The sequence below is a fragment of the Hypanus sabinus genome, chromosome 7, assembly GCF_030144855.1.
Source record: "Hypanus sabinus isolate sHypSab1 chromosome 7, sHypSab1.hap1, whole genome shotgun sequence".
NCBI lineage: Eukaryota > Metazoa > Chordata > Chondrichthyes > Myliobatiformes > Dasyatidae > Hypanus > Hypanus sabinus.
In genome coordinates this window covers 54187536-54213208 of record NC_082712.1, presented here as the reverse complement: position 1 = coordinate 54213208, position 25673 = coordinate 54187536, and the positions used below count along the sequence as shown (strand labels likewise).

The following is a 25673-nucleotide window of genomic DNA, read 5'->3' as shown; positions in this document are numbered from 1 at the left end:
GCTCATTCTGTAAAAGGGCTGGATGGTTTAGAGTTTGTGAAATGTGTGCAGGATAGTTTTTTGCAACAATACATAGAAGTACCGACTAGAGATGGGGCAGTGTTGGATCTCCTGTTAGGGAATGCGATAGGTCAGCTGACAGATGTATGTGTTGGGGAGCACTTCGGGTCCAGTGATCACAATAGCATTAGCTTCAATATAATTATGGAGAAGAACAGGACTGGACCTAGAGTTGAGATTTTTGATTGGAGAAAGGCTAACTTTGAGGGGATGCGAAGGGATTTAGAGAGAGTGGATTGGGTCAAGTTGTTTTATGGGAAGGATGTAATAGAGAAATGGAGGTCATTTAAGGGTGAAATTATGAGGGTACAGAATATTTATGTTCCTGTTAGGGTGAAAGGAAAGGTTAAAGGTTTGAGAGCACCATGGTTTTCAAGGGATATTAGAAATTTGGTTCAGAAAAAGAGGGATGTCTACAATAGATTTAGGCAGCATGGAGTAAAGGAATTGCTCGAGGAATATAAAGATTGTAAAAGGAATCTTAAGAAAGGGATTAGAAAAGCTAAAAGAAGATACGAGGTTGGTTTGGCAAATAAGGTGAAAGTAAATCTGAAAGGTTTCTACAGTTATATTAAAAGCAAGAGGATAGTGAGGGATAAAATTGGCCCCTTAGACAATCAGAGTGGTCAGCTATGTGTGAAACCGAAGGAGATGGGAGAGATTTTGAATGATTTCTTCTCTTCGGTATTCACTAAGGAGAAGGATATTGAATTGTCTAAGGTGTGGGAAACAAGTAAGGAAGTTATGGAACCTATGACAATTAAAGAGGTGGAGGTACTGGCGCTTTTAAGAAATTTAAAAGTGGATAAATCTCTAGGTCCTGACAGGATATTCCCCAGGACCTTGAGGGAAGTTTGTGTAGAAATAGCAGGAGCTCTGACGGAGATCTTTAATATGTCATTAGAAACGGGGATTGTGCCGGAGGATTGGCGTATTGCTCATGTGGTTCCATTGTTTAAAAAGGGTTCTAGAAGGAAGCCTAGCAATTATAGACCTGTCAGTTTGACATCAGTGGTGGGTAAATTAATGGAAAGTATTCTTAGAGATAGTATTTATAATTATCTGGATAGACGGGATCTGATTAGAAGTAGCCAGCATGGATTTGTGCATGGAAGGTCATGTTTGACAAACCTTATTGAATTTTTTGAAGAAGTTACGAGGAATGTTGATGAGGGTAAGGCAGTGGATGTAGTCTATATGGACTTCAGCAAAGCCTTTGACAAAGTTCCACATGGAAGGTTGGTTAAGAAGGTTCAGTCGTTAGGTATTAATGCTGGAGTAATAAAATGGATTCAACAGTGGCTAGATGGGAGATGCCAGAGAGTAGTGGTGGATAATTGTTTATCGGGATGGAGGCCGGTGACTAGCGGGGTGCCTCAGGGATCTGTTTTGGGCCCAATGTTGTTTGTAATATACATAAATGATCTGGATGATGGGGTGGTAAATTGGATTAGTAAGTATGCCGATGATACTAAGGTAGGAGGTGTTGTGGATAATGAGGTGGATTTTCAAAGCTTGCAGGGAGATTTATGCCGGTTAGAAGAATGGGCTGAATGTTGGCAGATGGAGTTTAATGCTGAGAAGTGTGAGGTTCTACATTTTGGCAGGAATAATCCAAATAGAACATACAGAGTAAATGGTAGGGCATTGAGGAATGCAGAGGAACAGAGAGATCTAGGAATAACTGTGCATAGTACCCTGAAAGTGGAGTCTCATGTAGGTAGGGTGGTGAAGAGGGCTTTTGGAACGCTGGCCTTTATAAATCAAAGCATTGAGTACAGAAGTTGGGATGTAATGCTAAAGTTGTACAAGGCATTGGTAAGGCCAAATTTGGAATATTGTGTGCAGTTCCGGTCACCGAATTATAGGAAAGATATCAATAAATTAGAGAGAGTGAAGTGACGATTTACTAGGATGTTACCTGGGTTTCAGCAATTAAGTTACAGAGAAAGGTTGAACAAGTTAGGTCTCTATTCATTGGAGCGTAGAAGGTTGAGGGGGGATTTGATCGAGGTATTTAAAATTTTGAAAGGGATAGATAGAGTTGACATGAACAGGCTGTTTCCATTGAGAGTAGGGGAGATTCAAACTAGAGGACATGATTTGAGAGTTAGGGGGCAGAAGATAAAGGGAAACACGAGGGGGTATTTCTTTACTCAAAGAGTGATAGCTGTGTGGAATGAGCTTCCTGTAGAAGTAGTAGAGGCCAGTTCAGTTGTGTCATTTAAGGTAAAATTGGATAGGTATATGGACAGGAAAGGAGTGGAGGGTTATGGGCTGAGTGCGGGTAGGTGGGACTAGGTGAGATTAAGGGTTCAGCACGGACTAGGAGGGCCAAGATGGCCTGTTTCCGTGCTGTGATTGTTATATGGTTATATGGTTATATGGTAAGACAGCCAGATGCAGAACTAGACAAAGAAATGCTGGAGATTAAGTCTGAATGTCAAAAGTTATGGCCAGAGATAGAAACATAGAAGCATAGAAAATCTTGCAGTACATCACAGGCCCTTCGGCCCACAATACTGTGCCAAACATATACCTACTTTAGAAATTACCTAGGGTTACCTATTGCCCTCTGTTTTTCTAAGCTCCATGTACCTATCCAGAAGCCTCTTAGAAGACCACAGTCTCCACCACAGTCGCTGGCAGCCCATTCCATGCAGTCACCACTCTCTGCGTAAAAAACTTAGCTCTGACATCACCTCTGTACCTACTTCCAAGCACCTTAAATCTGTGCCCTCTTGTCTTAGCCATTTCAGCCCTGGGAAAAAGCTTCTGACTATCCACACAATCAATGTGTCTCATCATCTTATACACCTCTATCAGGTCATATCTCATCCTCTGCCTCTCCAAGGAGAAAAGGCCAAGTTCACTCAACCTATTCTTATAAGGCATGCTCCCCAATCCAGGCAATATCCTTGTAAATCTCCTCTGCACCCTTTCTATGGTTTCCATATCTTTCCTATGGTGAGGTGGCCAGAACTGAGCACAGTACTTCAAGTGGGGTCTGACTATGGTTCTATACAGCTGTAACATTACCTTTCAGCTCCAGAACTCAATCCCACGGTTGATGAAGGCCAATGCACCATATGCCTTCTTAACCTATGCAACAGCTCTGAGTGCCCTATGGACACAGACCCCAAGATCCCTCTGATCCTCCACACTGCAAAGAGTCTTACCATTAATGCTATATTCTGCCATCATATTTGACCTACTAAAATGAACCTCACACTTAACTGAGTTGATCTTCATCTGCCACTTCTCAGCCCAGTTCTGCATCCTATCAATGTCCCACTGTAACCTCTGACAGCCTTCCACACTATCCACAACACCTCCAACCTTCGTATCATCAGCAAATTTACTAACCCATCCCTCAACTTCCACATCCAAGTTAGTTATAAAAATCACAAAGAGTAAGGGTCCCAGAACTGATCCCTGAGGCACGCTACTGGTCACCAACCTCCATGCAGAATATGACCCGTCTACAACCACTCTTTGCCTTCTGTGGCCAAGCCAGTTCTGGATCCACAAAGCAATGTCCCCTTGGATCCTATGCCTCCTTTTTTTTTGAATAAGCCTTACATAGGTTACCTTATCAAATGCCTTGCTAAAATCTATATGCACTACATCTATTGCTCTACCTTCATTAATATGTTTAGTTTCATCCTCAAAAAAATTCATCCAGGCTAGTAAGACATGACCCGCCTTTGACAAAGCCTTGCTGACTAGTCCTAATTCCTGGAAAAAGGCTACTACAATTGAACGCCAGCACCTGGTGGAGGAGGAGGTGCACCACCAAGAAGAAGCAGCCATATTGGCCAAAGCAATATCCCAAGCCAAGCAAGGCTGCTGGATGAGGTGAGAGGGTGTTGAGAGGAGGAAAATCACATGGTGTGAGCTGTGGATCATGGAGTCAAATAGATTGAGCTTTATCATCAGAGCAATATATGATGTCTTACCCTCTCCTACAAACCTAACTCTTTGTCTGGGAGAGGATCCAGCCCAACCTCTGTGTGCAGTTCTGGCATCCCTCAAACACATCTTGGTTAGTTGCAAGACCAGCCTAATATAAGGCAGATACACCTGGTGACACAACCAAGTGCTGAGGTGTTTGGCAGCTGAGCTTGAGTGTAAAAGAGTAACCACCAACGCCAGGCCTCTCAACGTCCAGACAATGGTCCCACAACTACCATTCTTCATCCGGGAAGGAGAGAAACTGGTGTCTAACCCCTTGCCTCACAACTCATGCTCACTGAGTGCAGCCAGGGACTGGGAAATGTGTGTCCATTTAGGCCAGAAACTTACCTTCCCATCTGAAATTGCAACAACCAACCTGTGGCCTGACCTGGTCCTTTGGTCCAACTCCTGCCTTTATCACCAAGCTGACGGTCCCCTGGGAAAGGCTGCGATATGTCAACCTTACGGTTGAAGCAGAGGAGCGAGGCTGGAACGTAAAAGTGCGCCAGTTGAGGAGGGATGCAGGGGCTTTGTAGCTGGTTCCACCATAAGGCTGCTGAGGGAAGTAGGAGCCAGAGGTCAGGCCCATAGGAAGGCAATCGAAGCACTTGCTAATGCCACCGAAATGAGCAGTCACTGGCGGTGGCTGAAAAGAAGGGATGCTGTCTGGGCTGCCAAGTGACCATCTAGAAACTAACCATGTGACACACACTCAGGTCTGATCACCCTGTGGTGGGCCTGCCTTGGCGGAGGGCGTCTTATGATAAAAGGCCAAAACACCCAGTGATGTTGAGGTGTTGAGTCTGTGGTGGCCAATGCTATCATGTTTGCTGTTGTGTGCTGGGACAGCAGACACCAACAGAATCAACAAACTCATTCGTAAGGCCAGTGATGTTGTTGGGGTGGAACTGGACTCTCTGACGGTGGTGTCTGAAAAGAGGATGCTGTCCAAATTGCATGCCATCTTGGACAATGACTCCCTTCCACTCCATAATGTACTGGTTAGGCACAGGAGTATATTCAGCCAGAGACTCATTCCACCGAGATGTAACAATGAGAATCACAGGAAGTCATTCCTACCTGTGGCCATCAAACTTTACAACTCCTCCCTCGGAGTGTCAGACACCCGGAGCCAATAGGCTGGTCCTGGACGTATTTCCACTTGGTATAATTTACTTATTATTATTATTTAATTATTTATGGTTTTATATTGCTATATTTGTTCACTAATTGTGGTGCAGCTGTAATGAAACCCAATTTCCCTCGGGATCAACAAAGTATATCTGTCTGTCTGTCTGTCTGTACACAACTGAAGATGTGTCGTAATGGTGGTAACATCATCTAGTGGTCATTGTTAAGAACTACCTTCACTCAAGTCAAGTGCAGTGCAGAAACTTCAGGGATTGTCACATCCAGTCCTATTAATCAAACTGCCTCTCCAAATGTTCATAAATCCTGCTTTTCAAGATCTTCTCCATCAACTTACCAACCATTGAATTAAGACTCACTATCTCTACTCCCTTTCTTCAATAAGGGAAAAATATCTTCAACCCTCCAGTCCTCCAGAACATCTCCCATTCCTATTGATGATGCGAATATCATTGTCAGAGGCTTAGCAATCTCCTCCCTTACCTCCCACAGTAGCCTGGGGTATATCTTTTCCGGTCCCAGTGACTTATTCAATTTGATGCTTTCCAAACACTCCAGCACGTCCTCTTTCTTAATGTATATGTGCTCACGCTTTTCAGTCTGCTGTAAGCCATCAAGGTCCTTTTCTGCAGTGAATACTGAAGCAAAGTATTCATTAAGTACCTCTTCTATCTCCTCTGGTTCCATACACACTTTTTGACTGTCAGACTTGATTGGTCCTATTCTCTTACATCTTATCCTCTTGCTCTTCACATATTTGTAGAATGTCTGGACTAGATTTTCAACAGCCCTTGTACACCATGGATCCCATATCATATCATCCTTTCCCTTTCTTATTGGAATGTACCTATGCAGAACACCACGCAAATATCCCCTGAACATTTGCCACATTTCTGCCATACAGTTTCCTGAGAACATCTGTTTCCAATTTATGCTTCCAACTTCCTGCCTGACAGCTTCATATTTCCCCTTACTCCAATTAAGCACTTTCCTGACCTGTCTGTTCCTATCTCTCTCCAATATTATGGCAAAGGAGATAGAATTGTGATCACTATCTCCAAAATGCTCTAGCACTGAGAGACCTGACACCTGACCAGGTTCATTTCCCAATACCAGGTCAAGTACAGCCTCTCCTCTTGTAGGTGTATCTACATATTGTGTCAGGAAACCTTCCTGAACACACCAACAAACTCCACCCCATCTAAACCCCTTACTCTAGGGAGATGGCAATCAATATTGGGAAAATGAAAATTTCCCTCCAAGACAACCCTGTTATTATAACACCTTTCCAGAATCTGTCTCCCTATCTGCTCCTCAATGTCACTGTTACTACTGGCTGGTCAATTAAAAACACCCAGTGGATTTATTGACCCCTTGCTGTTCCTAACTTCTACCCACAGAGACTCAGTAGACAATCACTTCATGACTTCTTTCTTTTCCGCAGCCATGACACTATCTCTGATCAGCAGTGCCACTCCCCCATCTCTTGTGTCCTTTCAGAAAGATCTAAAGTCTGGCACTCTAATAGCCATTTCAGTCCCTGAGCCATCAAAGTCTCTCTAATGGCCACAATATCATAGCTCCAAGTACTGATCCATGCTCTAAGTTCATTCACTTTGTTCTGTATGAGAGATTATTCATTTATTGACTTCTGCCAGGAAAACCTGGTGGCACCAAGTAGGGAAGCAATCATATTGCAGAGGTGCTATTGTGTGTGACCAGCCATGTCTTTAACTTTTCAAGGAAGCTAACTTGTAAGACTGCTGAAATTGCAAACACTTGCATTTGCAAAATTCCTATTGTTGGAAAGCTAAATAAATTAATTGTGAATTTTGCAAATGACTAAACTAGTGCCAGCGTGCACAATCAATGGAAATAACAATAGGGAAAGGCTTCAAAGGAGTTGATCACATGATCACACACTCCTGTGATTTACCTGTCTGGGAACCTAACCAAAAGTTCATCCATGATCAAAAGATACTTGTTCAAATACCAATCTCAAATCTTAATGGTGGGTGAAACACAAAAGTGGAAGTCACACAGAGTTCAGAGAGAATGAAGACATCCAAAATAAATCAGGTGTCAAACCAGATCTAGAAAGATTAGACTTCTTACAAAAATCTGCTTCTAGTAAACCAAACTATTTTGATGTTTGTGTGATAGAATTATTTTGATATGAGCACTTTGAAGCTATGAATAGCATACTTTCAGATTTTATCAAGTTGCATATCTTTTTACTATATCATAGTATTAAATATATTTCAATACAGCATGTTATGACTGTTTAAATTACATCAATGTGATGTAAGTTCAATGAAAAGAAAGGGGAAGTGCAAAACTGAAAAATAACTTTACAAGCCTAATTAAGAAAGTATGGATGACATCAATCCTTTAAAATTAAAGCAGCAGTGGAACATGCAATGGACCACCCTGTATTCATGATGAATTCATTATCAGTTAAACTATTGATTAGGTTCCCCTGCAAAAAAAGATTAGTACTTCCTGTGTGAAATAATACTGCATGAAAAACGACAACATCGCTGCAACATTAAGTAAAATAATACAGTCCTTGCCATCTAATTCACAACTAACTGCTAAAAAGACCTGTGGCCTACAGAGCAACTAGTGAAACAGGATAAATTATGTTGATGCAAGGAAGCTAGACTATATAACTAAGTGTGTTAACTTGCTATGTAGCATTTGTGGATATCAATATAGATTTGCAGCTTTAGTTTATTGAGACAAAACCCTTAGAACTGGTGTAAAGCGGTCTCTACACTGACTTTGATAATAACTGATTTATCCTGAGTGGAATAATGGATTTAGATTGAGCAACATTTTCTTGGAGTGAGATGAGCTCATTGAAATTTACAATACTCTTGTAAAGTTTTACAGTGTGGGTGCTTAAAGAGATGATTAGTGATCCTGGAACTACTGATCAAAATTCTCAAGATAAGTTATCTAAAATTGGAGTGATTAGTGTTGTTACTCTGATGGTAAATTCTGTGCATAAATAGATTTGAGTGTTCAACGATCGAGTATTTTTTTCAAGGAAGTAGGTTTGAGGTGTAAAATCTTCAGGAAAGGGACAAGGGGTTGATGCAATTTGTTGTGTCTTTTTTTGCTTTGTTGCATTGTTGGGGGTCGGTAGCTGTACACATTCAATAATGTCCTTTACTTTGGGTGAAACAATGTAATTCAGACAAACGTTGAATCTTCTATTCTTAATGTAGTCTCAATGATGAGTCAAGTAACGGGATTTAGCCAATAATCCACACTTCTCTTTCACTATGTTTAAGCATACCTTGTCTAATGGGTGTGACTGACATATTAGAAGTCATAGCACCATGTACAGTGAGGAGTCAATGTCCCTGCAAGTTCTCAGCTGATTCAGAACTCATGAAGTCTCATGATACTGAGCAGGAAACATTTAGCTAATAATAACCATTGTTTCTCCTCAGCTGATGAAACAGACTCCTCATTGTTGAACAGTACTCAGTATTGAAACTAATAATTTATTTGTTTATTATTTTCACATGTAACAAGATATAACGAAAAGCTTGTCATGACAACTGTCTATAGAGATCAAATCAGTGCACTGAACTAGAATAAGGTAAAACAATAACAATGCAGAATAAAGTGTAAAAACTACCAAAAATGTCTTGGTCCAAAATGTTGACTGTACTCTTTTCCATAGATGCTGCCCAGCCTGCTGAGTTCCTCCAGTATTTTGTGTGTGTTGCTTAGATTTTCAGCATCTGCAGATTTTCTCTTGTTTGAAAAACATGCAATGCAAGTAAACAATGCAAGATTATAATGAGGTAGATTGTGAGATGGAGTGCATCTTATTTTACATTCAAGAGTCTGATAACAATGGGTTAGAAGCTGTCCTTGAGCCTGGTGGTATTTGGTTTTGGGCTTTTGCATCTTTTCCTGATGGGAAAAGGTAGAAGGGAGAATGCTTAGGGTGAGTGGAACGTTTGATTTTGTTGGCTGCTTCATGGAGACAGTAAGAAGGATAGAGAGTTCATAGAGGGAGGTGAGTTCATAGAGGGAGGTTAGTTCTTGTGATGTGCTGAGCTGTATCCATTAGACTCTGCAGTTTCTTGTGGTCACATACCAAGCTGTCATATATCCAGTCAAAATGTTTTGTTTGATGGATCAATAAAAATTGGAAACAACAAGGTCAACAACACAAAGAAGATGGTTATTGATTTCAGCAGAACTCACATAGAACCATAGAACCATAGAACATTACAGCACAGAAACAGGCCTTTTGGCTCTTCTTGGCTGTGCCAAACCATTTTTCTTCCTAGTTCCACTGACCTGCACCTAGACCATATCCCTCCAAACCCTTCTCATCCATGTACCTGTCCAAGTTTTTCTTAAATGTTAAAAGTGAGCCTGTATTCACCACTTCAACTGGCAGCTCATTCCACACTCCCACCACTTTCTGTGTGAAGAAGCCCCCACTAATGTTCCCTTTAAACTTTTCCCTTCTCACCCTTAACCCATGTCCTCTGTTTTTTTTTCTCCCCTAGCCTCAGTGGAAAAAGCCTGTTTGCATTCACTCTATCTATACCCATCATATAGCTATCAAATCTATCAAATCTCCCCCCATTCTTCTATGCTCCAGGGAGTAAAGACCTAACCTATTCAACCTTTCTCTGTAACTCAGTTTCTCAAGTCCCAGCAACATCCTTGTAAACCTTCTCTGCACTATTTCAACCTTATTAATATCCTTCCTTTTTTTAGGTGACCAAAACTGTACACAATACTCCAAATTCAGCCTCACAAATGTCTTATACAACCTCACCATAACATTCCAACTCGTATACTCAATACTTTGATTTATAAAGGCCAATGTACCAAAAGCTCTCTTTACAACCTTATCTACCTGTGAAACCACTTTTAGGGAATTATGTATCTGTATTCTCAGATCCCTCTGTTCTACTGCACTCCTCATTGTCCTACCATTTACCTTTTATGTTCTACCTTGGTTTGTCCTTCCAAAGTGCAATATCTCACACTTGCCTGCATTAAACTCCATCTGCCATTTGTCAGCCCATTTTTCCAGCTGGTCCAAATCCCTCTGAAAGCTTTGAAAACCTTCCTCACTGTCCACTACACCTCCAATCTTTACATCATCAGCAAATTTGCTGATCTAATTTACCACAAAATCATCCAGATCATTGATATAGATGACAAATAACAATGGACCCAGCACTGATCCCTGTGTCACACCACTAGTTACAGGCTTCCACTCAGAGAAGCAATCCTCCACTACCACTCTCTGGCTTCTCCCAATGAGCCAATGTCTAATCCAATTTACTACCTCACCATGTATACCTAGTGACTGAATCATCATAAGTAACCTCCCATGTGGGCCTTGTCAAGGGCCTTACTGAAGTCCATATGTTCGGATGCTGTTCATAGACTTCAGTTCAGCATTCATCACAATTATCGCTCAGAAACTGATTGGAAAACTGAGCCTATTGTGCCTGAACACTTCCCTCTGCAACTGGATCCTAGACTTCCTGACTGGGAGACCTCAGTCAGTCCGGATCGGGAGCAGCATCTCCAACACCATCACACTGAGCACAGGGGCCCCCCAGGGCTGTATGCTCAGTCCACTGTTGTTCACTCTGCTGACCCACGACTGTGCTGCAACACACAGCTCAAACCACATCATCAATTTTGCCGATGACACGACTGTGGTGGGTCACATCAGCAAGAACAATGAGTCAGCATACAGAGAGGAGGTGCAGCGGCTAACGGATGGGTGCAGAGCCAACAACCTGACTCTGAATGTGAACAAAACAAAAGAGATGGTTGTTGACTTCAGGAGGGCACAGAGCAACCACTCCCTGCTGAACATCGACGGCTCCTCAGTAGAGATTGTTAAGAGCACCAATTTCTTGGTGTTCACCTGGCGGAGAATCTCACCTGGTCCCTCAACACCAGCTCCATTACAAAGAAAGCCCAGCAGCATCTCGACTTTCTGCAAAGGCTGAGGAAAGTCCGTCTCCCACCTCCCATCCTCATCACATTCTACAGGGGTTGTATTGAGAGCATCCTGAGCAGCTGCATCACTGCCTGGTTTGGAAATTGCACCATCTTGGATCGCAAGACCCTGTAGCGGATAGTGAGGTCAGCTGAGAAGATCATCGGGGTCTTTCTTCCCACCATCACTGACATTTACAGTACACGCTGCATCCGCAAAGCAAACAGCATTATGAAGGACCCCACGCACCCCTCATTCAAACTCTTCTCCTTCTTGCCATCTGGGAAGAGGCACCAAAGCATTTGGTCCTCACAACCAGAATATGTAACAGTTTCTTCCCCCAAGCTATCAGACCTCCTCAACCCCCAGAACCTGGACTGACACCTTGCCCTACTGTCCTGTTTATTATTTATTGTAATGCCTGCACTGTTTTGTGCACTTTATACAGTCCTGGGTAAATCTGTAGTCTAGTGTAATTGTTTTTTTTTTGTTTTTTATGTAGTTCAGTCTAGTTTTTATACTGTGTCATGTAACACCATGGTCCTGAAAAACGTTGTCTCATTTTTACTATGTACTGTACATAGCAGTTATGGTCGAAATGACAATAAAAGTGATTTGACTTGACTGGATGTTGACAACATCCACTGCCTTCCCTTCATCCACTTTCCTGGTAACCTTCCCTCGAACTTCACTCATGCCCTCTTTATACAGATGCACAATAGAGAGCATCTTGACATGCTGCATAGTATGGAAACTGCACTGTGGTGGTCAAGAAGGCTCTACAATGGGTAGTCAAAACTGCTCAATGATTCACTGGCATCAGCCTCTACCACTGGGGAGAAGGCTACATGGTATACACACCAGGACCACCAGACTCAAAAATAGTTATTTCCACAAGCAGTAAGGCTGATCAACACCCCCACCCAATAACCCATCCCTCCACACTCCCATCACCACTAATTTATCATTTCCTTTCAGAGTTAATTTATGTACAGACTCTTCTGTGCCTAGTGTCACTTTATGGACATAAATCAATCTATATATTTATAAGCTATCTTATGTACTTATATTTATTGTGTTTTTAATTCAAAGATTGAAAGCATATTTATTATCAAATAATGTAAAAATTATACTCCTTGCAATTTCTCTGCATACAGGTAGCCACAAAGCAGGAAACTTGAATAATCCAGTTAAAAAAGATCAAAAATCACTGTGTAGAGGGAGAGAAAAAAAACACCAATCATGCAAACAATAGAAGCAAGGCAATAGCATTCTAAATAAACTTCGTCCCCAGTTGTGGTCCGAGATCTTTAACTTTATCTTTATCTTATTGTGATTTTTTTATATGCTTCATCAGATCTGCAGTAATAATTATTTTGTTTTCCTTTACACTTACTTACTGGAAAATGACATTAAACAATCTTGAATCTTGTTGGTCATGACATCAAGGTGGCAGGTCCAGGACAGACTATTAGTGATGTTTGGATGTAGGAACATGAAGGTTTCGACCCTCTCAACCTTGATGCTATTGATGTAGATTGGAGCATGTGCACTGCTCCCCTTTCTGAAGTAATTGTCCTTGAGGATAAGGTTGTTGTCATTACATCAGGGCACTAAGCTCTCGATCTCCTTCCCATACTCGGACTCATTGTTACTTGAGATATGGCTCACTATGCTGGCGTCATCTGCAAACTTGCAGATGGAGTTACTGAATAATCTGTCCACACAGTCATGAGTGTACAAGGAACAGATTAGGGAGTTGAGGATGAAATCTTGAGGAGACCCAGTCTTTAGACCAATCGTGGTAGAGATGTTGCTGCCTCTCCTTATTGATTGTGATCTGTTGGTGAGAAAATCAAGGATATAGTTGCAGTAGCAGCCATTAACTCCCAATATCAAGAATTTGAACATTGACTTCTCTAACTTTCGTTAATGCCCTTCCTCCTCTTCTTACCCCATCCCTGATTTATTTATTTTCCCCCTTCCCCTTTTTGTTCTCTCTCTCTGCCCATCACTCTGCCTGTTCTCCATCTCCCTCTGGTGCTCCCCTCCCCCTTTCTTTCTCCCTAGGCCTCCCATCCCATGATCCTTTCCCTTCTCCAGCTCTGTATCCTTTTTGCCAATCACCTTTCCAGCTCTTAGCTTCACCCCATCCCCTCCAGTCTTCTCCTATCATTTTGCATTTCCCCCTCCCCCTCCTACTTTCAAATCTCTTACTATCTTTTCTTTCAGTTATTCCTGATGAAGGGTCTTGACCTGAAATGTTGACAGTGCTTCTTCCTATAGATGCTGCCTGGCCTGTTGTGTTCCACCAGCATTCTGTGTGTGTTGCTTGAATTTCCAGCATCTGCATATTTCCTTGAGTTTGATGATGAGTTTGCTTGGAATAATAACAATCCTGAAGGCAGGCTGTAGTCAGTAAACAACATAGTCTGACATAACTTAACTGTCTAGATTTTCCAGAGAGGAGTGTAAAACATCTGTTGTAGACCTACTTTGGTGATCAGCAAATTTCAGAGTCAAACAACAGCCTGAAGCAGGGAGAAGTTAAAATTATCTGGAAATCTAAAGTAAAAAAGGACACAGTATATACTTTGAGGAGAGACCTAATGACAACAGGAAGAGTGGCTTGATAATACCATCATGGATAGACATGGCTTATTCTTGAGGGCTATAGTTGTTAATGTGAGCCTTGAGGAAGGTGATGAGAGAACAAAAAAAAATCTTCTCTTATCATAAGTTAAGAAATAATGATTTAACTGTGTTCAGTTTTCATTGAGATTATATGCAGCATGACCCAGATGACAGCAAAACCCAGCTGATTATTCAGTACAGGAGGAAGAAACTGGAGGTCCATGAGCCAGTCCTCATTAGAAGATCAGAGGGCCAGTAACTTTAAATTCCTTGGTGCTGTCATATCAAACAATCTGTCCTGGGACCAGCATGTAAACACCATTTCAAAAAATGCATGACAGCACTTATACTTTATTAGAAATCTTCATAGATTTGGCATGTCATCTAAAACTTCGATAAACTTCTATAGATGCACAGTGAAGAGTATCCTGACTGGTTGCAGCATGGTCTGGTATGAAAATGCTAATGCCTAAGAATGGAAAAGTCTACAAAGCCCTCCCCATCATTGAGCACATCTAGAACGAGCACTGCCACAAGAAAGCAACATCCATCATGCAGGACCCCCACCCCTCCCCCCCACCATCAAGACCATGTTCTCTTCTCACTGACACCATTGAGAAGAAGCCTTAGGTACCACAGAACCAGGTTCAGGAATAATTATTACTTTTCAACTATCTGGCTCTTGAACCAGTATGGATGACTTCACTTGCCTCAACTCTGAACTGATTCTCTTTGAAGTGCTCTACAACCAATGACTTTCTTTGATTAGCTATATAAGTGCAATAGTTAGAGAGATAAGCCAAGTTCTAGGTATCAAAGAACATTGATCTTGTTTGTTTCTTGGTTTTTCAGTGTTTCCATGTTAAAACATTCATCTCTAAACTTTTCCAGTTTCTGGGGTTTTGAAATATTAATTCTTTCTTTAACTACAGATAATGCTTGAAATACTGAGTATTTCCTGCAATCAAACTGAGGACACAAAGACATCTAGGAAGACATACCATTGGTCATCTGTAAATATGAAACCATCTTGGGTACACAGGAGACGCAAGAGAATGCAGATGCTGGAATCTGGAGCAAAAAGAAAGTAATAAACTGCTGGAAGCACTCAATGGGTCAAGCAGCGCCTGTGGTGGCAAAGCGATGATAAACACTCTGGGTTCTGAACTTGCTTCACAACTAAGAGTGAGGTGGCAAAGATAGTCAGGATGTACCAGCCTGACCAGTGAAATCCTGAGATAAGGATACTCTGAAGTTCCAAGCATAATCTTTCATTTTATTGTAGACATCTTCCACTTCACAAACTAAAACAGAAAGTAGTAGAAAACTCAATTGGTAAAAAAGCATCTGTAGAAAGAGAAAGACTTATTTTTTCAAGATTGAGACCCTGCACCAAAACTGGGAAAAGGAGAGGAAGGTTTGTGTGGGTGGGAGAGAATGTGGTTGGGCTGTTGGGGGGGGGGGGCACAGGTGAGGGTTGGATAATAGGTGGAACAAAGGGACTTTCCCCTGAGGGGAAGAGATACTTATTATTAGCTATTAATAATCACTTAATAATAAATTAGTAATAATAGATATTTATTTAGTGTTACTAATTCATTATCTGTTTTTGCACAGTTTGTTTACAGTTACTGTTCTATAGATTTGTAAAGTATGCCTGCAGAAAACAAATCTCAGTGTTGGATGTGGTGATGCGTATGAATCTGGTAATAACTTTTACTTTTAACTTTGAACTTATTAATGCTACTAAGAAGCAGTTAAATTCATTTGCCTATTGTATCATGTTTCTGATGTTGAAAAGTCTGTGCAATTGTGTTTAGTCCGGACTATTGAGACAACTCCATCAGACTAGATTTTATAAATGAAAGCAAGAGAAAGCATCAGAGCAGACAAAAATACCCAGTGTTAATAAACTTCCATGTCCCATTTCACAACCTGTCAAATGATGGACAAGTTCAGCCCGTTAAGTTTTCTCCAGAACCAGTGTCTAATTTCAGTTTTCTTCTACTTTCTTCCAAGGTGACTCTCTGACTTCCTCTCTTCCTCCTCCTCACTATCCAAAACAGATTGAAAAATATTTCAAAACTGTGTTTACACCTTGTCGACTATATGCAGCTTCAACCTCCTGTATGGTCACTTCTGCAGACTTGGAATATATCTCTTTAAAATTAAGTTTCTGGCTGGAGTTTAATATTCCCCATCACAGTGAGATAAGAACAAAATTGTAAAGCTTGTACATGATTGCAGTACAGTGACTCAGGAAAACAGCGGGTAATCAACCCAACACAGACTTTGCAAAACCAAAGTGCTGCAGAGGACTAATGGCCCACAAGGGGAAACTGATAACCTCACAAAAAATCATTGGTTTTAATCATTCCATCCCAATGCTAATGCATTGCCTCAAGGTGGAAAGTGCAAATGGCTAGAGGAATGGTCAATATTCTGCACCATCACTGGAGCCAAAAGAAAATTAAATTTAACCTTCAACGTTCCTTAAAATTATTGACCTTGAAAGTACAGCCAATTGCAGGAGATCATTATGAGTCTTCTACATGCCTGTAAACTTTTTGTACTCTCCCATGTGTTAGGGTAGGCTGATCAAGAACCTGATTAAAAAGTTTAAGTATCTGTTTATTTCCTGATGGCCTGAAAGATCTCCAAAAAAGCCCCATAGGAATCTTAGCAGTAAAATGTAGGTTAGGAACATCTGTTATCTGTCATTTGACACTACCAGTTCCATTATGTCTACTCACACACACATACACATTCATAGTGTCACATATTGTCCACTAGTATAGGATGCTAATAACTACTGGATATATTGTCAGAATCTGAATTGAATCAGGTTTAATATCACTGGCACAGGTAGCAAAATTTCTTGTTATGCAGCAGCAGTACATTGCAATACATAATAATTAAAAAGCTATAAATTAAAGTAAGAAATATATGTAATGATATTTCAGTTAAATAAGGAGTGCAAAAAAGAGAGCAAAATAAAAAAAAACATGAAGGAGGGGAGTATACATGGGTTCATTGTCCGTTCAGAAAACTGCTGGTTGAGGGGAAGAAGCTCCAGAAACTTTTGAGCAAGTGTCTTCAGGCTTCTGTACCTCCTCCTTAATGGTAGAAAGGAGAAGAGAGCATGCCCTAGGTGATGAAGGTCCTTAATGATGGACGCCACCTTTTTGAGGCATTGTCTTTTGAAGGTATCTTTGATGCTGGGAAGGCTCGTGCGTATGAAGGAGCTGGCTGAGTTAAAACTTCCTGCACCTTTTTCTGATCCTGTGCAGTGATCCCTTCATTCCACATAGTGATGCAACCAGTTAAAACAAAAATATAATTAGAGAGAATAATATGAGACTTATGATAAGTACCAGTTACATTGACTAACCTTCTTCCAGTACCACTGTGCTCAATAACACTACAGCGCAGTATAAGCAGGTAAAAATATTGCTACTAAGGTTAACTCCCAATCCCTTCAGTAACAACAAAGTATTCTGGGGGCCCCACCTTCCAGGTGCTTACTTTCAATTATGGTTCTAGTTTGTCAATAACAAAGATGCACATTTTAAACCATTGTAGGCCTTCAAGTACTTGCCCAATGGAAGTTCTGTTCTGAAACAATGCTGATGGCTGACACTTGTTGACATAGTACAATGAGACTTTTGGAAAAATTACTGTGGGTAGTAATTCTATCTACCTCAGGATGGAATCTCATCCAGTTGGGAAATTTAAACAAAATGATTAAAGATTTGATGGAAAATTTGTGGAATTCAAATAACCAGGAACAAATAATGCAATTGGTATTTTTAAGATTTACATTGAATAGTTATGTTACTTTATGAAGAATAATATATTTTCTGAGACTTTACTCTTGGGTGATTTCACTGCTGGGCTTCCTACCTGTGTAAATAAATTGGGAACCTTCTGAGGTTTGGCTGACCTTTTCTCATACCATACCAGAAATCTTAACTTATTTAAATCTTCATGAATTTTGTGCTTCTCATATTCAGGTTTAATCAACCCTCATTGCCTATCATTGAGTGTCTGCTTGAGGCCCGTAGCTCTGAAATACTAATAGTTCACTAAAGGTCATTAAAATCTTTACCTCTTCCAAGAACTCTGATTGTAATTATTCTCAAACAGATCCCTATCCATCTGGTAAGATGGTGGTGTGTTTGATCACAGCAGCTTCTATGGGGTCAATCAAAAGTGCTATTGTCTTTCTAAATCTTTTTTTTCATGATCACAAGACCCTGCTGGACAGTAAGTTCTTAAAGTACTACAGGTGTACCTGATCAGCGAGTTGCTTGTTGGGAGAGAAAGTGAAGGAGCTGGACTTGTGCTGCTGCATGTGTCAGAGAGGCTTTGAGGGCATCAGTGTGCAGAGGAGCTGCACAGTCTTACAGCACAAGACCTTGTTGGACATTATTAATGTGGAATGCTGCAAATAATCCGATTCACTGATTTATTGGCGGGTAATGGGGGGTGCTGTGTGGCCTTGGTCGTAGTGCAAACTAACACTTGAGCCATGGTGTCGCCTGTTTACAGCCTCCCAGCAGAGAGGTGTCGGAGTCAGTGTGCTCTACAGCAGGCGGCATGGCATCTGAACTGGAGTCAGTGCTGCCCCTGGTGTTCACTCAGCAGAACACAAGCTGTTTTATGTTCGACACAGAATTATGCAACATTCACATACACAGAGCCTTGGACTATATATTTTTGTGTGATTGTAATTTACTGATATGTTATATGTGCTATATGTGCTTTGAGGAGTGTGTGACTGTTGATACCTTGGCCCCAGAGAAACACTGTTTTGTTAGCTCTATTCACGTATGATTGCATAACAATTAAACTTGAACAATGAACTATTGTATTAAAATACGCTGATGTGGTGATTATTTTGCAATTTAATGTCATCTTTTGCTTTCCCTTCCATACAAATTTGGGTCCAGATTGTTATTTTTATTGCTTTTCCTTGTAACTTTACTTTTCTTTATGCATCTTTATATGTTCAGTTAATAATCTGTCTGTAAACTTTTGGGAAACTTTAGTATATTTAGTTGTGTACTTCTGTGGATTCTTTGCCTACAAGGCTGCAGAGTGACTCACTTGGAACATGTTCACAAGTTTCATGTCAAAACTGGTTCAGACCAGTTTGCAGTATAAGAGGAAAGCACATGTTCAAGTCCTTTTGTTAATTCTTTTCTTGCTTTGATTGCAGGAACAGACTGGCCCTGTCTGACCTGTACTATGAGGAACATCGGATAGAACAGGATTAACCACCAGATTTTCAGCACAAACTTGACTTCCAAAGAAACTTCCGGACAACATCAGGTCAAGATCTAATACTAAACCTTTTGCTGCTCTTTATGAAGATACCCTTTTACAAGGCAGGGAATCTACCTTTAATATTAACCATGTGGCCCTTCACCATTATCTAGATCATAATCTAGATCAGATGGTTTCAATCCAAAAATCTGAGTGTCCATTTCCCTCCATCAATTATACCTGACCTGCTGAGTTCCTCCTGTATCCATGTGTGTTGCTTCAGATTTCCAGCATTTTCAGCCTCCTGTGCTTCCATTTTTAATAGGCCATCTGGAAATGTGTCATACTAACTAAAGGATATAAGGATACTGCAGCAGGTGCAGATAAGATTTGTAACCATTACACCAGAAATGAAGTTTTGTTTCTTAAGAAAAACCTAACAGGGTGGAGTTATTTTCAGTTTGAAAGAGACAGCAAAGAGATGATATTTTAAATATCTTAATGATTATGAATGACAGATGGAATTGCGGCTTGTGCAGTGGAGCAAAACCAATCAGTATCCATAATAGGAAATCAAAAAGGAAATTCAAAATAAGTAAGTTACTCAGCCAGCAAGTGAATGTAAAATAGGTTACCACAAAAAGTGATTGCGTAAAGACTATAATTACTTTCAAGGGATGCTGAATAAGTGTGAGGTATTAAGAACTAGAGCTCAAGAACAGCTTCTATCTCGCTGTTGTAAAACCCTTATATGCATCTTTTGATAAGATGGACATTTGACCTCACAATCTAACTCATCATACCCTTATACCTTATTGTTTGCCCACGTTGTCGTCCTCTGAACCCTTGGAGCCTAGGTGGCGCATGGGGCCTCATTGTTTGACTACACTGCACTCTTTCTGTAACTGTAATACTTCATTTTGCACTCTAGTACTTTTCCACTGTACTACCTCAATGTATTGATTGATGAAATTCTATGCATGGATAGTATGCAAAACAAAACTTTTCACCACACTTCTGTACATAAGACTGTAAGACCATAAGATACAGGAGCAGAATTAGGCCATTTGGCCCATCAGGTCTGCTCTACTATTTCATCAGGGCTGATTCATTTTCCCTCTCAGCGCCAATCTTCTGCCTTTTCCCATATCCCTTCATGCCCTGACTAACCAAGGCTCTGCTTTAAATATACCCCATGGCTTGGCCTCCATAGCCACCTGTGGGAATGAATTCCACAGATTCACCACTCTCTGGCTAATGGAATTCCTCATCATCTTCATTCTAAAAGGATGCCCCTCTATTCTGAGGCTGTGTCCTTTAGAGTTAGACTCCCCCACCATAGGAAATGTCTTCTCAATAAACCAATTTCAACGTAAATCAAAATTCAAAGTAAACTTATTATTGAAGTACGTATATGTCACCATATACAACCCTGAGATTCATTTTCTTGTGGGCATACTGAATAATTCTATAGAATAATAACCATAACTGATTCAATAAAAGACCTCCAAACTAGGGTATCAATTAAGTGTGCAAAAGAGAACAAACTGAGCAAATACAATTGGAAAGAAATAATACTACTACTAATAATAATAAATAACTAAGCAATAAATATGGAGAACATGAAATCAAGAATTCTTGAAAGTGAATGCATTGGTTGTGGGAACAATTCAATGATGGGGCAGGTGAAGTTGAGTAAAGTTATCCCTTTTGGTTCAAGAGCTTGATGGTTGAGGGGTTGTAACTGTTCCTGAACCTGGTGGTGAGCCCTGAGGCTCCTATACTTTCTTCCATTGGCAGCAGGGAGAAGAGAGCATGTCCTGGGTGTTGGGGGTACCTGATGATGGATGCTGCTTTCCTGCAACAGCATTTCATGCATAGGTGCTCAGTGATTGGGAAGGTTTTACCCCTGATGGACTGGGCCATGTACATGAAAGTAGGATTTTCCATTCACGAGCCTGGTGTTTCCATACCAGGTTGTGATGCATCCAGTCAATGCACTCTCCACTACACATCTATAGAAGTTTGTCAATATTTTAGATGTCATGCCATATCTCCAAAGTTTATCAATTTACCAGTTTATATTCTGTTGAGAATTCAATGAGAAATCTTTTATCATAATGATATAGTTGGGCCAAATTGTCTCTTTCCTAGCTGTTTATGTAATTATTGGTATTTTTTTCACAATGCAATCTACCTCTTTCCAACTATTTCTACAGGGTAACAATGGGGAAATCCCTGCTTGTAATGGGTTTAGTGAGTTCCTAACCTTGCAGTCAATTGAAGGGTGTACAGATGAATGTTAATGAGAAATGACGAGCAGAAAGTCTGTACTCTAATTACATACTTCTTACACACTGTTGAAATTTCTACAAGACACTGCTGCAACCGAGAGAAAGGCAAGTCTGAAGAGACAGCTGTTAAATGGGAGGGAAAGTTGAAGTACTGACTATTGTTAAAAACAACATAATAAAGCCTGCGTTCTCATCTGCTTTTCTTGTTTTAACCTGAAAGTCTTCAATTCAAACAGATAGTTTGTTAATAATCCCAAGAAGCAAAATATTCAATAAATTTCTCAGAAATGTAATTATATTGATTGATGTATAAAAAATAAGCTATATCTATTGGATTTGTTTTGTTTATTAGAAGAGATACTATCTCCAGAATTCCCATAGGTTTATAAGGCACACTCTATTACTTCTGTGGAGTTATTTCCGATTGATTGTACATAATAAAGCTACAGGGCAATGGAGATGTTATTCAAAGGTTCAAAAATTAACACCTTTGATCAATTAAACCTACATATGTAGTACACTCAGTGGCCACTTTACCCATACACCTGCTCAGAAATGCAAAGATCTAATCAAACAACCATCAGGCAGGAACTCAATGCATCAAAGTATGCAGAATTCAAGAGGTTCCTTTGTTAAGACCAAACATCAGAATATGGGAAAAATGTGATCTAAGTGAGTTTGACTGTGGAATGTGTATTTGTGCCAGACAGGTTGGTTTGATTATCTCAGAATCTGATGATCTCCTAGGATTTTCAGATACAACAATCTCTCGAGTTTATAAAGAATGGAGAAACCACCCCCCCAAAAAAAATCCATTGAGCAGTAGTTCTGTGGGCAAAAATCATCTTGTTAATGAGAGAGGTCTGAGAAGGATGGCCAATCTGACAGGAAGGCAACAATAATTCACACAGTCATGCATTACAACAATGGTATACAGAAGAACATCTCTGAATGCACAACATGTCGAACCTTGAAGTGGATAGGCTACAGCATACACTGAATGCCCACTTTAATAGCTAGAGGAGGTACAACCATTTTTGGAGTGAGTGTTGTTAGAGTGGTCAGGCTTTGGCTCAACAGGCTTGGGGGGGAACAGGTGAAGGCTTTTAGAAAGTTTCTTGTAAGTTTTTTCTATCTTTTTCTATTAGTGCTGAGAATGTGTACAGAGTTAGTGGTATGTTCTTTGTGTAAGATGTGGGAAGTCTGTGAGACCTCCTGTCTCCTGGATAACTATACCGCATTAAGTGCATCGAGCTACAGCCCATGTTAAGCAACTGGGCTGAAGCTTGATGACCTTCAGCACATACAGGAGAATGAGCAGGTGATAGATAGGAGTTACAGGGAAGGAGTCACCCCTAATTTGCAGGGAGCAGGTGTCTATGTGACTGTCAAGAGAAGAAAAGGGAATACCATAGAGTACCCCATGGCCATTCCCCTCATAAGAAGTATACCACTTTAGATATTGTTGAGGGGACAACTGCAGTGGCTCACTGTCTGGCACTAAGTCTAGCCCTGTGGCTTAGAAGGGAAGTGGGGAGAAGAGAGGTGAAGTAGTGTTAGAGGATTCCATAGTTAGAGGACCAAATGTTAGATTCTGTGGATATGAGTGAAACAGCTGGATGGTATGTAGCCTCCCAGCTGCTAGGATCAGGGATATTTCATGTTGTCCATAGTATTCTAAAGGGCAAGGGAAGGCAGCCAGACATCACGATACATCTTGGTACCAATAACGTAGAGAGGAAAAAAGGAGGAATCCTGAAGAGAAAATACTGGGAGCTAGGCATAAAGCTGGAAGGCAGGACTTCAAAGGTAGTAATCTCTGAATTGCTGCCTGTGCCACATGCCATTCAGGGTAAAAATAGGATAATATGACAGATGAATGCATGCTGAAGAATTGGTCCAGGGTTTCAAATTTTTAAATAAAATTTTTAAATTTTTAAATTTTTAAATTTTTAATTCTGATTGCTTCTGAGGAATGTATGACCTGTCCAAAATATTGTGTTACACCTAAACCTGAGGGGACCAATATTCTTGCAGGCAGGCTTGCTAGATTTAGGGGGAGTAGACTTAGGATGGAGATGAGGAGGAACTGCTTTTCTCAGAGAGTGGAGAATCTGTGGAATTCTCTGCCCAATGAAGCAGTGGAGGCTACCTCAGTAAATATATTTAAGATAAGGTTGGATAGATTTTTGCATAGCATAGTAGGGAAAAGGCAGGTAGGTGGAGATGAGTCCATGGCGAGATCAGCCATGATCATATTGAACAGTGGAGCAGGGTCGACGGGCCAGATGGCCTACTCCTGCTCCTATTTCTTATATCTTTTCTTATGTTAGAGCTGTTGGGAAGGTTCATACTCATTTGACAGGGGGCTGGGGACTGGATTCATAGGGCTGAGGATGGGGCAGTTGATATGCAAGTAGGTGCAGTCTGTAGTGAGAAGGACAGGCAGATGAAAGGGCAAAATTGTAGTCAGTGAGATGAGTTGAAGTGTAACATGGGGGCAAAATCAAAAAGGATGATGAATACAGGACTGAAGGTATTATGCTTGAATGCAGGCAGTATACTAAATAAGGGAGGTTTTTGTGTTGCACAGTTAGAGACTGACAGATGTAACACTCTGGGCATCACTGAGTTGTGGCAGAAAGAAGATCATAGTTAGGAGTTGTATCAAAAAGAAAGACAGATGGACAGCGGGGATGGCATTGCTCTATTGGTAAAAAATGAAATCAATTTCTTAGAATAAGGTGATATAGAATCAGAAGGTGTAGAATCTTTGTGGGTAGAGATAAGACAGGGTAAAAAGGCTCTGATGAGAGTTATATACAGGCCTCCAAACAGTAGGATACAAATTACAATGGGAGATAGAAAGTTATGTCAAAAGGGCAGTATTACGATAGGGGGAATTTCAATATGCAAGTAGATTGGGAAAATCAGGTTGGTACTGTATACCAAGAGAGGGAACTTGTAGAATGCCTATGAGATGCCTTTTTAGAGCAGCTTGTGGTTGAATCTTCTAGGAGAAGGCTGTATTTGCTGTTGTGTAATGAACCAGATTTTATTAGACTGTTTAAGGTAAAAAAAATCCTTAGAAGGCTATAATCATCACATGATAGAATTCACCCTGCAGTTTGAGAGGGAGAAGCTAAACACAGATGTATACATATTAGAGTGGAGTAAAGGGAGTTACAGTGGCACAAGATAGGAGCTGACCATAGGTGTCACTAGCAGGGATGGTGACAAAACAGCAATGGTAGGAGTTTCTGGGAGCAATTCAGATGGTGCAGGATATATATATCCCAAAGAAGAAGAAATATTCTAAAGGGAGGGTAACACAATTGTGGCTTATGAGGGCAGTTAGAGACAGTATTAAAGCAAATGAGAGGGCATATAATATGTATAGCAAAGGTTAGTGAGAAGTTATTGGATTGGGAAGCCTTTAGAAACCAACAGAAAGGAACTAAAAAGCCATAAAGGAGAAAATGCGAAATATTAAAGTAAGCTAGCCAATATATATAGAACAGGATACAAAAAGTTTTTTTTTCAGATATGTAAAGTGTAAAAGAGAGGTGAAAGTAAATTTCGGACTACAGGAAAATGATACTTCAGAGGTGGTAATGGGGGACAAAGAAATGGCAGATGAACATAAGTATTTTGCATCAGGCTTCTCTGTGGAAGACACTAGCAGTATGCCAGAAATTTGAGAGTGTCAGGGGGCAGAGTGAGTGTAGTTGCTATTACTAAAGAGAAGGTGCTTGGAACACTGAAAGATCTGAAGGTAGTTAAATCACCTAGACCAGATGACGTATACCCCAGGGTTTGAAAGAGGGAGCTGAAAAGATTATGGCATTGGTAATGAAAGTTCAAGAATCACTGGATTCTGGAATAGTTCTGGAGGAATTGAAATTTTCAAATATCACTCCACTCAATAAGAAGGGAGGAAGGCAGAAGAAAGCAACTTGTAGGCTAGTTGGCATGACTTCAGTGGTTGGGAAGACATTGGCATCCAATACTAAGGATGAGGTTTCAGGATAAAATAGGTGAAAGTCAGCATGCTTTCTTTAAGCGAAAATCTTACCTGAAAAAAACTGTTGGAATTCTTTTGAAGAAATAACATGCAAGATAGACAAAGTGGATGTCGTATACTTGTATTTTCAGAGAACCTGTTACAAAGTGCTGGACATGAGGCTACTAAAAAAGACAAAAACCCATTTTATCATAGGAAGGACACTAACATGGACAGATGATAGGCTGATTGGCAGGAGGCAAAGATTGGGAATAAATCGGGCCTTTTCTGGTTGGCTGCTGGT

The 25673-nt window shown here is 40.6% G+C and overlaps 1 long non-coding RNA gene across 12 annotated transcripts in view; it reads right to left on the bottom strand.

Annotated features, from left to right (window-relative positions):
• Positions 1-25673, bottom strand: part of LOC132396776 (uncharacterized) — a 124925-nt gene that overhangs the window by 11828 nt on the left and 87424 nt on the right. For 7 of the 12 annotated variants that reach the window (XR_009513117.1, XR_009513118.1, XR_009513111.1 and 4 more), the window contains 2 exons: positions 13427-13579; positions 12571-13010 (listed from right to left, as the gene is read on the bottom strand). This is a non-coding gene — a long non-coding RNA (uncharacterized LOC132396776). Of the gene's footprint in view, positions 1-5649; positions 5805-8818; positions 8938-12566; positions 13011-13387; positions 13580-25673 lie in introns of all 12 variants that reach the window. The other 5 variants (XR_009513113.1, XR_009513112.1, XR_009513116.1 and 2 more) reach the window with 5 other exon arrangements.